This window comes from Lissotriton helveticus, chromosome 10 (genome assembly GCF_964261635.1).
Source record: "Lissotriton helveticus chromosome 10, aLisHel1.1, whole genome shotgun sequence".
Lineage (NCBI taxonomy): Eukaryota > Metazoa > Chordata > Amphibia > Caudata > Salamandridae > Lissotriton > Lissotriton helveticus.
This window is the reverse complement of record NC_136071.1, coordinates 724,405,776-724,421,356: the sequence shown is the minus strand read 5'-3', so window position 1 is coordinate 724,421,356 and position 15,581 is coordinate 724,405,776. Positions and strand designations below refer to the sequence as shown.

Genomic DNA, 15,581 nt, shown 5'->3' with positions numbered 1-15,581 from the left:
TATTCAAGAGGGTAAATTAATAACCAATACCTCTATCGGATGTGCCTTAGGTCACGCAGATAATACGGCTCGGACAATGAACACAAGCATACTGCTTTGCAGACATGCTTGGTTAAGGATTTCTGGGTTTACAAGCCTCTATCCTTAATCAACCTTTTGATGGGCAACATCTCTTTGGCCCAGCTGTTGATGCATCTTTGGAAAAGATGAACAAAGACACAAAGTGGGCCTTACAAGCAGCTTCCAACAGAGGTTCCTTTTGTCGCTCATTCTACAGGGGCTGCTCCAAAAACATCTCTACTGACAATGCCTCCTCCTCTTAAAAGGGTGACAATCAGTAATTTTCGAGGAGGATATATAGAGGAAATACCAGCAGGGGAAGAGGCAGAAGTAATTCCACGCGCACATCCCACGCCAACAACAACATAAAATGACTTATTTCCCATACCCCGATCATTCCACTCCTGTCGGGGGACGCCTCTCGCAATTTCTACCCATTTGGAATATGATTACATCCGACAAATGGGTTCTTCAAATGATCCAATCTGGTTATTGCCTGGAACTTACAAGCACTTCACCCAATATTCCTCCAAGGTCTCACCTCATGTCACAAGAACATCTTACCTTTCTAAAGCAAGAAGTTCTTTCTTTATTGCAAAAAGGTGCAATAGAACCAGTCCCTTTACAATATCAAGGAACAGGATTGTACTCCCTATACTTCCTGATTCCCAAAAAGTAGGGCTCTCTCAGACCCATATTGGACCTCGGAGAACTTAATCTATACATCCAGTCAGACCATTTTCACATGGTAACACTTCAACAAGTGCTCCCTCTCCTTCAGCAAGGGGACTTTCTATCCATTTTGGATCTAAAGGACGCTTAGTTCCATATACCAATACACCCTGCCCACCGCAAATACCTCAGGTTTGCGGTAGCAGGCCAACATTATCAGTTCAAGGTCCTACCCTTCGGAGTTACAACTGCTCCTAGGGTTTTCACAAAATGCTTGGCAGTAGTTGCAGCCCACCTGAGAAGACAGCAGGTTCACGTCTTCCCCTACTTGGACGACTGGCTTATAAAGGCCAGTTCACAGAACAGTTACCTGCGCCACACAGAGAAAACTGTGCAACTCCTTCACCAATTAAGGTTCACAGTAAACCAGGCCAAATCCCATCTCCAACCCTCAGTATCTCAAGACTACCTAGGAGCTATCATAGACATTCACAAAGCGGTAGCATATCCAACTCCAGCCAGACTCAGGAAGTTTCAAAATGTACTTTCTCAGTTTCAGCCTCAACCCTCCTTACCAGCTTGATTGTTCATGCAATTACTAGGAATGATGGCGTCTTGCATTTTCATAGTCACCTATGCAAGACTTAAGATGCGTCCCCTACAGGAATGCCTACCACGTCAGTGGAACCAGACTCCGGGTCAGTTATTAGATCTAGTTTTGGTAGACGGCCGCACCCATCGCTCTCTGCAGTGGTGGGACACACAAAACCTGTTAAAAGGGTGGCCCTTCAGCGACCTGGTTCCACAGACAGTACTGACAACAGAGCCATCACTAACCGGTTGGGAAGCACATCTCCAAAACCACACAATTCAAGGCATGTGGAGCCTCCAACAGAAACAGCTTCACATCAATCACCTAGAGCTCCTGGCGATTCAAGTTAAGCTAGCAAGCAAAACAGTACTAGTTCGTACAGACAACATGATGGCCATGTACTACATTCAAAAACAGGAGGGGACACACTCCCTCCAACTGTCCCAGCTAGCTCAGGATATCTTCTGGCAGAACACCTCCCAAGAGTGGACAATCAGATGGCAGATCTGTTAAGTCGACAGACACAACAGATCCACGAATGGGAACTACATCCTCAAGTCCTCATCCCATTCTTCCAAATTTGGGGCTTCCCAAATGTATCCCTGTTCGCCACACATCTAAATGCAAAATGTCCAAATTTCACGTCCAGGTATCTGCACCCATTGTCCAAAGACAATGCGCAATGGATGAATTGGTCAGAATATTTGCCTCTTCCACTCATTCCATTAGTGGTTCGGAAACTCCAACAAACATCCCTGACACTAATCCTGGTTGCTCCCACATGTGCACCTCAACCATGGTTCTCAACCCTATTGGAACTCTCAGTAGTTCCTCATAAAAAACTACATCTTTCACCCAGTCTCCTCACCCAGAGCCATGGCGAGATAAGACACCCAGATCCCAGTCAACTAAATCTAGCGATCTGTTACCTGAAGTCCTAGAGTTTGGCTATCTAAATCTACCGCCAGACTGTATGAATATCATCAAAGAAGCTAGGCGTCCTATCACAAGAGCCTGCTATGCAGCCAAGTTGAAGCGGTTTGTGATTTACTGTAACAACAACGACATCAACCGGCTTAATGCTTCGGTACAAAACATTATATGCTATTTGTAACATCTAAAACACTCCAATTTAGCATACACATCTTTCCGCTTACATCTTGCTGCAATAGCTGCATACCGCCAAAATAGGCAGCATCTGTCTCTTTTTCGAGTGATGGCGTTCCCACATATGAAGTTTTCCTCGCTGCAGTTGGGTTAACGGGCAAATGGATACATGTAGAGACGCTACCGGTCTCCTCTCCATTCAGTCTTGAGGTTCCCGTGCAGTAATTATCGTTTGAGGACATTGCTTAGAAGTAATACACAAAAGAAGTACAGAATCTATGTATCAGTAATTCCATAATGCTATGGTAAAAGTTCCAGATTTTTTTTGCATATGTTAAATTTAAAAAAAAAATATTTGTAGAGTGTCTGGCTGCCCCAGCAACGGGGCAGGGTTAAATCTAGCAGAGTGGGTGTCGAAGGCCGCTTAGTGATTGGAAAATAGCCACGTCTTCACAGTTCTTCTAATGTTCCAGTGGTCAAGGGTACTGCGGGCAGAGAGAGGTAGGGAGTTCCAGAGGACAGTTGCATTGCCCTAAATGAGTGTCCACCCGCTCTTGCCCTGCACACCCAGTTTGTACGACTATCTCCAGGTCCGTTCTAGGGTCTTACATTTTTTCTTTACCGAAATAAATGACTCATCATACCAGGCATTGGTTTGTGTGCGCGTGGAGTGAGTTAGTTTGGCCGGAATACAGGTGTCTAGCTCTTTATTGACCCATCCCAAAAAGGCAGCGTTAGCTGCCACAATGTCAGTGGGCCATTCTAGGCGATGAGAACTTAAGATGGCTATTAAGGTGGCCAGATCTAATTTATGCCACGGGCGCTTCATTGAAGGCATGCAATGAAATTGTGGCTTGGGGCCGAATGAAGTAGCCACATAGAGATGAGGGAATGATCGGTCCAGGGCATAGGAAGAGGGGGCTGAGCCTCCAGAGACTGGAGATTTGAAAATACGGGATCAAGAAGATGACCGGCTACATGTGTTGGTCCCCGGACTAGTTGCGACAGCTGACAGGGTGCCATATCACCAAGGAAATTAGCGACGTCAGGTGGTCTTGTAGCTCCAGGTGTAGATTGAGGTCACCTACAATGTTAAAATTGTCTGCCTCTAAGACCAATATAGAGGCGGCGTTGGCTAAGGCTTCTCGGAAAGTTTTCGATGTGTCCGGTTGGCGGTAGATAAGTAGCCCAGAGAATGTAAAATTATCTGTCAGTGCAATTTTGAAAAGTGCACTTTCAGAGTCTGGGATATCCTTTGGGATAAGGCTGCTGGCGTAGGCAGGTTTAAATATTATTGTTATGCGCCTCCCACCCCCGCCTGACCGCTCTGTTCATAATGTTCATAGCATAGCCTGCGGGGTGGGTCAGGGCCGTTATGGCTACGGAGTCCTCCGAGAGCCTCGTCTCCGTAAGAAATACAATATCAGGGGAAATCTCTTGTAGAAGGTGCGATACCTCCACATGGTGTTTAACCACGGAACGGCAATTTAAACTGCAAATAGTATATTCCTTCAACACAGTGGATAGCGATTGTTAAAAGTACACTGTTTTGATTTTGAACGTTGGCATGTGCAAAGGTCAATTAAAGACTTCACATCCGTCCGTGGGGGCAAACCTTAGCACTTAACTTGAACCAGCAAACTCTGGTGAAGCTAGACTCTAATTAGTTCAAGGGCAAGTGGTTGGCATTTGTGTCCAACGTACTCAAACCAATAAGTGATTAATAATGGTGTGCGCAGCTGAATATTTTCTGAAAGTGCACGCCTTGCTAATATATGTCTTTGTGCCTATTAATAGCAACCCTGGGCGTGGTAATCTCGTGTAAAGGTGATGTGTGTTTTACTTGTCGCATTTATTCTAACTGGTTGATTGTCTGTTGGTGCAGCTGTTGCGATTTGTTTTATCTGGGAGGTTATTTGAATTTAGAAGACCGCTATAGGTTATGTTTCTAGTGTCAGGTACCACCTCTAACTGGCTATCGTTGCCTAGCACATTCACAAAGGGTGTTACATACAGATGGATTCCTGTGTCTTCCTGATCAGTAGAAACCAGAGAGAGCTGATACATTTCTGGGCTGGTGATCTTTAGGGTGTGATCCAGCGGCCTATAGAAAATATATCATAAACAACGCTACCCAACTTCATAACCTATAAACAAAATTCTACACTAACTCACGGACCCATTTATAAACCTGACATATTTTGGGCCTACTGAATCAGATGGTCAGATTAAATCTATATACACCTAATTTACAAACTATATACAAAATTATACATTTGCGGAAAGAATATTGTCATTATAACAAATTCTAACTATTTAAACGACCATCATTGGCGACGTGATCTAGCTAATAGTAACCTGCACTTCTGAATAATCAAGACCAGCTTGTTTGTCAAAAGTAAGATTTTATTTACTAAATTATGGTATTTCAAATAGTAATTTTATAAAAGTAATTTATTAGCATTGAAGCAAGCATGTTTGTAAAGAGTCATGAGAAAAATACAAATTAAGCAAGTGAATCAATATTTAAGAAAGTATTTAAAGTTTAGCATTTTTAAAACCTAAGTCCCTAGCTGAGCTAAATAGATAGAAATTAAAGTAAAGTTCTTTGAGGATTCTTACGTGCTCCACGCAATGTCCGATAGCACTTCACCCTCATCGGAAAGTCAGAAAGCAGCAGCCAGCCCATCCCTAGGGGCATGACTTTTTATACCTTTCTACGCTAACTAAACTACGCAAAGGAAAGTTTTCAGAAATCTTCGACGTCCCATTGGCTGAGAGTGACAAGTGACATGTCACCCACATTTCAAATCTTCCATTAGGTCACTTTTCTTAAGGACCATTGTCTTTTCCGAATGCAACCAGAAGCTTCCTAGGTTTGCAACAAATGTACAATAATATTCTCGCTGCGTCCATTTGACTTCCGCGGATGCCAAGTTAAGGCTGACAAAATGTTCTTTTTCGACCTTGGCCACGTCCGACAGAATGATGATAGCACGTCAGTTTTTGCTTTGTGAATGCAGCTTTTGACGAACACTTTATTTCAGAATGGGCGTCTCGTGACTTTTGCAGAAGTAAATTTCAGCTTTTAGCAACTCGAGCAAACTAGGCCCAAAAGCAGGCAACTTATGCTTTCTAGTATAAAACAAACACAAGAAAAGTATTAATGTAAGAAATAATGTAGATTCTGTATCCACCCCAGGATTTACTAATTAATTAACCCACCCGATCAGTCAAATGTTACCTAGCAAATGCAAACAAATAAAGCAGCATTTATATCTACCAGTCTTCATTAATCCATGAGACTTATGTGCACCTAGAACAGTAGAAATGACATCACATAGACAAGGAAAAGCAAAACAAGCACATGCTTCTTTTAAGTTTGCAGCAGTTAGTAGTGACAAAAACGAAAACAATGATTTATTTTATTATTTTGCACGAACAAAAAGATGCAACAATTATGCACGTTTATGAGCACACATGTTAGTCCCCCCATGTGTAAAGTTTAATCTAAGTTGTATTAACACGACATCTCACAAATCATTAATATTATTATTTATGTTATGGAAATGTGATTTCGCGAGTTTAAACAAAATTTTGTTTTCTATCTCGCTCCATCAACTCCCTCATCTGGTGATTAACAAATCACCACACCAGTACCCAAAAATTTTGTAATTTAACTTCCGAGAAAATGATTCAAATTCATTTGTGTCAGTAAATTCTAAAAACCAGTATCTGCAAAATCCTCAGAATTTGCATAACGTTCTCTATGTAATTCCTGTAACTCAATCTCCCTTTCTTCTTCTTTTCTAAGTTTATAAATTCTTTTCTTTTCTTTCAACTGTTTCTTTCTTTTATGCAACAAACAACCTATTTTGGTCAAAATAAAAATGAATACTATTATAATCAAAGGTGCCAAAATCTTGCCAAGAATTGAACTCCCAATGTTATGAAACCAATTTCTAATTGCTTGAAATCTTTTTGAAAGTTTCTCTGTGAAATCATCTTCTTCTAAAGGAATTATTTCCGAATGCATTTGTGTAATATTCTTGATGTACATTTCAATATTCTTACTTTCATCAGGTATATATGTGCAACAATGTTGTACATGCAAAATGCCACAGACTCCTCCCTCTTTTGCTAGGAGTATGTCTAAAGCAAGGCGATCTTGAATTACCATGGATCTAATTGCAATAACTTCAACATTCACTAATTGGAATCCATCAGCTGTGTCAGTTGATAATCTATCAACTATAGTGGACAATTTTCTGATTTTCCCTGCATTTAGGGTTATACCAACAAAAGGTATTACTGCTTGAAAAATATCTCCCAGAACTTCAGTAAAAGTTTCTCTTCTAACTCTATTTACATAATTATGAATTTTAAACAATCCTTCTGAATCTCTGTCAACATGAAACACTTTAGGAAAAACAATTCCCACATAACAAGTTCCATACCAGTGGTCTGGAAGGTTGTAGTAGGCTTTGTCACCACAAACAAAATAAATCCCAGGAAAGATTGGATCCTTTCCACCTTTGAATCCCCAACCTCCCAAAATCTGATAAGTATCTTCACAGTTACTTGCACCTACAAAATAATTATCAAAAAGTGTATTATCTCTTCTAATGCAAAGCTTTCCACTAACTGGTTTATCTATGTGAATTGCAACATTTTCCAGCATTTTACCATTTAACTTTTCATCCTCTTTCTGCCAGAATCTTGACTTAGTCTGCTTGACTAATTCATTCCTTTTATAAATTGCTCTCCTCTCCTCAACCATATTCAAAAATTTCTTTCCTTCAGCACTTAATTTGCAAGTTAGATTATTCTTATAAGCATACTCATAAGTGAGTTCGTTAGTAACAAGGAAAAATTCTCTCATTTGTTTTGCTTTCTTATGCTTATTTAAAGCATTTTCAATCTTAATATTTGCGAAAATCTCGTCAAAATCTGAATAGTAATATTCTAAGCGTCCAGTTTGATAAAATAAGCTAGTTAACACACTACATGTTACACCATAAGTGAGAGGAAGCATATTATATGTTACTCCCTCAGAAACAGAAGCAGGTAACTTAACGCAGACGTAGCAGTCTTTTGCATCCATTACCTTAACATATTCACTCAAAAGCTTTGTGAATGTATTACTTGAAAAATCACTAATTGATTTATCTTGTTGAATGATAGACTGATGATCAATAACTTTTGCAGATGCACTATGTTTAGTTTGGCTAACCAAAGCTTTGCTTGTTATGTTAACTTTGTGTAATTCTCTGTTCATCTCCAAAGGGATAATCACAGCTAAAACTAACCAGAGCAGAATTAAAATGAGCAGACACACCAGAGTCATCTTACAGCATTTCTTAAAAACAGAACACCTTGAAGTGCTCTCTTTAACATAAGGCATTTTTGGTTAGTTTAGCCTCAAATTAAAACAAAATAAAATAAAACAAAATTTTTAAAATCTAAATTTATATTTACACCCCCCTTTTAAAATATTTTTTTTTTTTTTTTTTTTTTTTTTAAACCCTAAACAAGATTTCTTCAACCTTATGTCATACATAAGTTTTCTTCAACTAAACAGTTTTTCTTCGACCTTGTGTCAACTAACAAATTTTCTTCAGCCTTTTGCCAATTTAATATTTCTGTACTTCAATCATTGTCACTAATTTCTTGGATTTCGTCTTCTTCTTCACTACTATCATATATGTCAATAACAGGTGGAATTACTAAATAAGTCCACTCAGGAGACTTGTATTTCTGGTTCGGTCTTACTATTCTTTTTCCTTTTCTCGACACCACTTCAATTTTCCTTCCAACTCCAACTTCCTTTCCAGGACTCTTTTGACTACTGATTTCTTCAACTTGTTCTTTTGGTTTCTTGATCAACCTGACTCTCAATCTTCCACCAGGCCAGTAGTCTGCTTTTCTCACGTACTTCTTCCTTGGTTCAGAATTATTTGATTCTGACTTCCAAGTCCTTTTCTTTCTGTTTCCACTTTCACCATCCACGTCGCTTTCTTCAGTTTCGTAGTCTGAAATTTCAATTGACTCAGGAACTTCTCTATTCGGCAATTTCACTCCTTCAGGAACTTCACTTTGTTTTCCATCACTGGTACTTGGTAATTCGTCTTCCTCTTCTTCTTCAATTACCCCCAACTTCCCAGATTTTGGATTTCTGTTCCTTACTCCAGAGTTTATTTTCTGCCTTTCGATACTCTCCTGGTCTAAAACTTCTTTTTGTTCTGCTTCTTTGTTTTCGATGGAGACAACCGAATCCTCAGTTATCTTTCTCTTTAACAGATTCTCTTCACCTTCAAAATCTATTTCAATGATTTCCAAGTCTTTTCTTGTCAAATTTCCATTCACTGGCACAGTTTCCAGATGTCGACTTTCTTGTCGATCTTCAGAATCTGGATTTATTTCACCTTCTGTTTCGCCTTCTGCTTCAGAATCAGAATCATCTGTGGTATCACTTTCAACATCAGAACTCTCAGGAGTTGGTACTGGAATAGTATGACTAGGATGAATCCAGCGTTTCAATCCTCTGCACTTTACAGCATTAGTAGTGATCAAAATTATTTGCCTAGGCTTCTGCCATCTAGGAGCCAGACAATTTCTTCTCCGATGTACTTTCGTTCTGACCCAATCGCCAGGTCTCAGATCATGTGTCAAAACCTTTTCATTTGATTGTGCTTCAGTTCCCACCTGATTAGACACAGAAGTTACCATATCAGATAACCTTTTACAGTAGTCCAAAATAGCACTGTCATTTATGCTCAACAGTTTACCTACAGGTACAAAAGCTTGCCTCATAACTCTTCCCATTAATATTTCATGAGGACTCAAACCTGTCTTTTTATCTGGTGTACTTCTTAATGACATCAAAACAAGTGGAAGAGCATCAGTCCACTTTACACCTGTTTCAAGACACATTTTTCCAATTCTGTTTTTAATTGTTCCATTAATCTGTTCAACCACCCCAGATGCCTCTGGTCTGTATGCACAGTGTATTTTCTGCTCAATGCTCAAAGCTTCACAAATTAATTTCATCAGTTTGTTATCAAAATGGCTTCCTCCATCACTCTCAATAGTGACTGGAAAACCGTACCTTGGGATGATTTCTCTGAGCATCAGTTTTGCCACTGTAATTGAATCACAATGTCGTGTAGGGAAAGCCTCTACCCATCTTGAAAATAAGCAAACAATTACAAGAACATATTTCAAACAATTGTGTAAGGGCATTTCGATGAAATCCATTTGTAACCTGGTAAAGGGACCACCCTCTCGACCAATTATTCCTGTCCCCACCACTGATTTTCTATTTGGATTAATTTGTTGGCATGACAAACACCTTTGACAAAAAGATTCTGCAATAGTTCTGAACTTAGTATTGAACCATGTTTCTCTGAAAAGTCTAACCATAGAATCTCTTCCAAGATGTGCTGGACCATGATATAATCTGGCCATGTCAGCGATCAAGCAATTTGGTAAGACCACTCTGCCATCTTTGTAAACCCACACTCCATCTTCATCACGTGGTCTACAATCTGATCTTAACCACAAGTCTTTCTCTTCATCATCTGCTTCGTTTTGTAAATCTCTAATCTCATGCCATGTTTCTACAACTGTTGTTAGCATTAATGAATTTGAATCAGTTTCTTTACTTCTTTCCCGATTGTATGAATAATTTTTTCTTGCGCAGTATTTAGCCGTTTCATCTGCAAAGGCATTGCCCTTGGAGATATAATCAACTCCTCTAGTGTGCGCTGCACACTTAACAATGGCGATTTCTTTCGGCAATTGTATTGCTTCAATTAATCTCCTAATGAAAACTGCATTTTTAATCGGTGACCCTGCTGATGTCATGTATCCTCTCTGTGACCAGAGTTGTCCATAATCATGCACAACTCCATACCCGTACTGACTATCAGTAATGATGGTAACTCTTATATCTTTTGATATTTCACATGCACGAATCAAAGCAATCAATTCAGCCACTTGTGCTGAACGAACTCCTTCAAGACATGATGCTTCTTCGACATCTTTAACTGTACAAACTGAATATGAGGCTTTCAAGACACCTCCTTCTGATCTTAAGCATGAGCCGTCTACAAAGTAGACAAAATCCGATTCAGACAAAGGTCTATCTTTGATGTCTTTTCTTGGTTTAGTGCAGAATTCCATGACATCTAAACATTCATGTTCTGTTTCAATGTCATCAACAATTTCAGAATCAGGCAGTAATGTAGAAGGATTCAGATTCAAACATCTTGAAATCGAAACATTATCTGCTCCTAGTATGATTTTCTCATACTTTGTCAATCTGCTACTTGTTAAATGCTGAGTCTTACCTCTTGTCAGCAATATTTCTACTGAATGAGGCACAAAAACTTTCACAGGAAATCCCATAATGATTCCCTCACTTTGTTCGAGACTAATACTGGTAGCTGCAACTGCTTTTAAGCAACCTGGTAATGCTTTTGCAATTGGATCAAGAACTGCAGAGAAGTATGCAATAGGTTTCTTTAGATTTCCATGTCTCTGAATCAACACAGATAATGCACATCCTTCTCTTTCACTGCAATACAGTTCAAAATCTTTCTCATAATTTGGCATACCTAAAGCAGGAGCTTGGCATAAGCTCTTTTTCAGGTTCTCAAAAGAATCCATCTCAGCATCATTGAGAATAATTGGATCTTTTACATCTGACTTTGTCAGTCTTTGTAGTGGTTTCGCAATTACTGAGAATCCACTTATCCATTGTCGACAGTAACCAACCATTCCCAAGAACATTCTGACCTGTCTCTGTGTTCTTGGCGGTAACATTGCTTGAATCATTTTTATTCTCTCAATTGTTACTTGTCTTTTTCCCTTTGCAATTCTGTGACCAAGATATTTTACTTCTTGTTTGCAAAACTGTAGTTTTGCTGGGGACACTTTATGTCCTTCTTCTGCAAGGCGATTTAACAGAATTATTGTGTCTGTCACACAATTTTCTCTTGTCTTAGCAGCTATCAACAGATCATCGATGTATTGCACTAACGTAGACCTACCGGGTAAGTCTAGATTTTCTAAAGATCTTTTTAACAATTCATTGAAGATTGAAGGACTCTCTGTATAGCCCTGAGGGATTCTACACCATCCGAGGGTCTTACCTTGGAATCTGAAAGCAAAGATTTCATAACTGTCTGGATGCAAAGGAACCGTAAAGAAAGCATTGCAAAGATCAATGACTGTATACCATTCAGCATCATGTGGAATTTGGTACAGAATTACTGCTGGATTTGGAACCACAGGACAACATGGAACGACAATTTGATTAACTTTTCTCAAATTTTGTACAATTCTAAATGTTCCATTTGACTTTTTAACTCCCATAATTGGTGAATTACAAGGACTACTCTCCATTTCCTTTAATACACCTTGTTTGATGAATTTTTCAATTATAGGTGTAATCCCTTCAATTGTTTCTGCTTTCATTTTATACTGTGGAATGTTTGGAAATTCTATTCCCTGTTTTAAAGTAATTTTTACTGGATCTATGTTTTTCATTAAACCCATTTCATTCCCGGTAAAATCCCATATTTCAGATTTCACTGTTTCTCTAAGCTCCTCAGGTAAATCTTTCTTTTCCATTGCAGGAAACAATTTTGTTTCTTCTGCTTCCATCATCATCATTGTCATCCTGTACAAACCATCTTCCTCCATTGTTTGTAACTCAACTCCATCAGGTGAACAATATATTCTGCAATTCATTTTACATAGGATGTCTCTGCCCAATAGATTCACTGGACTACTATTACAAACCACAAATCTGTGTTTGTCTCTGTAATTTCCAATTTCAACTGGAACTGGATCAGTTAAGTCAGTTTTAATTTGCTGATTACTTACTCCGACAACTTGGATGGTATCCCCAGAGAGAGGTAGGTTTTCAATTTCCACTGATCTAACAGTAGAACGGGTAGCACCAGTGTCCACTAGAAAAGTGATGTCTACAGACTGGTCAACCTCAAGAGTGGCTCCAACAACACACTCTTCCTCCTCTCCCGGGCACCGTCAGCAATAATCATCAGAATCACTGTCTTGACTTTCTGCTAATAAAAACTGTTGTGAAGCATTTTGCGTTTGAACTCTTTGCTGCTTTTGCTGTTTTTGTGGTTTTATTACCTGTTCATTTCCCTGAAATCCCACGTTTGGATTATATTTTTGAACTCCCCCACAATTCGGAAAAGGTGGTTGTGGCAATTGATCCTGACGATTATTCACCTGTTGCTGTTGCTGTTGCTGCAACTGTCGCTGTATGTTTAACTCGTTTAACCCCTGTTGCATCTGTAGCTGTCGCTGCAGGTCAACACCATTCTGCATCTGTGGATTCAATAAGGGATTCTTTAAGTTTTTAGGAGGATGAGGACACTCGTCTCTCCAATGTCCAATTTCGCCACAATTAAAACAAGGTAATCTTTGTTTCAACTCCTCAACCTTTGGGCTAAATTTCCTTGTGAAATTATTACCTTTAAACTTTCCTTGTATCTGGTTTGTATTTCCAGTTTGAACAAAATTTGTGTTCTTATTACCCATGCTGGCAATCTGTTGCTCAGCCACCTTTACCTGAGCCCACATTGCTTTTTCCTTGAGCTTCTTCTGTCTCACTTCTAATTCATCACTGCAATATTTAGCCTTTCTCAGAATATCATCCACAGAAAGTGATTGCCATCCTACAATGCTATTTCTGATCATGTCTCCAATTTCAGGTTTTAGTCCATAAACAAATCTATAGACAAAATGACTCATATCTTTTTCATCTAGTTTTTCATAACCACTGTATTGTTTAAAGATTAACAGTAGTCTTTCATAAAAAGAATGAACTGATTCTTTTGTTTCCTGTTCTGTCCTTTCTATTTTAACCCAATCAACTTCTTTGGGTGGAATTTTGTTTTTCATCCAAACAATCACTTTTTCGTAAAAATCCATTACAAGTGGATTTGGAGCACCTGTTTCTTTTATTCGCTCAGGTTCTGTTTTTGGCCAACTAATTGATATTTTGCATTCTGTCCAAAGATCTGATGGAACGACAATGTCGAAAAATCCATCTAAATCAATCCACAGAACTTTTGATACTTTGATAAATCTATCCACTTGTCTGTACCATTCCACTGGTTTTTCCCTCAATTTTGGAAAGTCATTTGTAAACAACAGAATGTCCTGTCTTGACCAAGTGACATGAACATATCCTCCACCTGCAATTTCTCTCATTGGAAATTGTTTTGACAATTTCTCCAATCTTTCATCTTCCTTCTTTTTCGTCCATTTCACTCTCCACTTATTGAGTTCTCCCAGCTTTTTGATATAAACAATCAAATCTTTAATATGTAGTATTCTTCCCATTGAGTTCAAACTCTCAATGTCACTTTCTGAAAAGTCTAATCTGTAATGTTTTGCAAAATTCTTTTGTTTACTCACATCGATTTCAAGTTCCGCTGCTAGATCCTCTAATTGATCATATTTATTTTTTGTTTTCCACTGAATGCTTTTGCAAATGAACAGTAGTTCATCATCTCGATAGTAATTTAAACTATCTGGACCGATTGTTCCGATTATTAATTCTTCAATATTTGCTTTTAATTTAGCCACATCAAGTTTTAGTGTAGTTACCCTGACTTCAGGACTCCCTATATCTGATATAGCACCCATTGGTGTTTTTGGAGATAAATCCTCATTAAAAGTTAAATCAGGCATTTTCGATCTAGAAGAGTTTATTTCAGATAAGTCAGAATAAAATTTTTCAGCAACTCTTTGAATTTCTGCATTTAAAGGAATAGTTAATCCTGTCTTGCTTGATTCTCTTTGGTCAAATACAGGTTGAACAGGACCAATTGTTACTGGAACTGTCACAGCTTCCATGCCTTTTGTCATTCTTTTAATTAATTCTTCCTTAGATCTCAAATATTCAGTAGAGTCAATTTCTTCAATATTTCTTATCTCTCTTGTATAATCTTTTGGAGCTTCCCTTGCTCTTGGAGCCATTGTAAAATGTCTACCTTCATTTCGAGCATTATCAAATTCTGGTCTTCTAGGAGTTTCGATAATTTCACAATTATTAGGATAAAGTTTAGGAGCTTCATTAATTGGAGGTGCACTCGGTGAAGTTTCTGTAGAAACCACCGGAGTAGACCATGATCTAGGAGGTCTCAAAGGCTGATTCTTTCTAGCTGTAGTATATATTTCTTCCATAACTGCATCTTCAGATTCACTTTCCATAGATTTCCCAGTAGGAGTACCCATAACCATTTCATGAATTAAATACAATCCTTCACTCATGTTTCCCTGTCTCCACATTCGCAACCTGTCTTCATGAGTATCTCTTCTCCAAGGTGGATTTTTAGAAGGTCTTTTAATTCCACTAGCTTCTCTTTGTAACTGATACATTTCATCTTCCCACTCAACTAATGCTTCAAATTGAGTTGGTCTCGGTTTTGGAACAAGAGCATTCATTTTCTCTCGTAAATTTCTCAAGACTTTTACATTAAATGAACCATCATCAGGCCAAGTTAAAACACCGTCGTTCTTTGTATAGCGTTTCCAGCTATCAAACCATAAAACAGTATGATATCCATATTCACCTTCCATGTACGCTGCAGGTGTTTTATACTTATGAAGTAGTTTACCACCTCGCGTTTCGATTTTCTTGTCAGGTGAAAATAAATTTTTAAATTTCTGAAATAATGTTGGCTTTTTCTCAACATGTTTAAAATGATAATTCATTTTTTAAGAGTTAAATCTAATTCACAAAATCGTTCGTAAAATATTTCCGGGATGTTCCGCAAAACAACCAATCCGTGCGCGAAACACACCAACAAACCAATGACAGTTGAGCTACGTCACTTTTCAGCTCAACCAATAAAAATGGAGTTTTCCTGAATAACCAATTAGCTTACGGACCGTCAGAGACTCAAGAGCCAATCAGAATATAGTTTGTGACGTAAGTCACCCAATCCCAGCGCGGCTCTGTGACGTACACAGCAGCTGCGGTTTCTCGTTTCTCACTCCTGGCGCTTACCCCTCCTTCACAAAATCTTTTCACAGCGCCATTTTAAGAACACTTTTCAGTGTAAATTAATTCTTAACAATGACAATAAGGACTCATCTGTTT

At 38.7% G+C, this 15,581-nt stretch overlaps 1 protein-coding gene across 3 annotated transcripts in view; it reads left to right on the top strand.

Moving 5' to 3' along the window:
- The window catches only part of ESYT2 (extended synaptotagmin 2), a 641,975-nt gene that overhangs the window by 264,955 nt on the left and 361,439 nt on the right, over nucleotides 1-15,581 (top strand). The gene's annotated exons all lie outside the window — the stretch shown is intronic.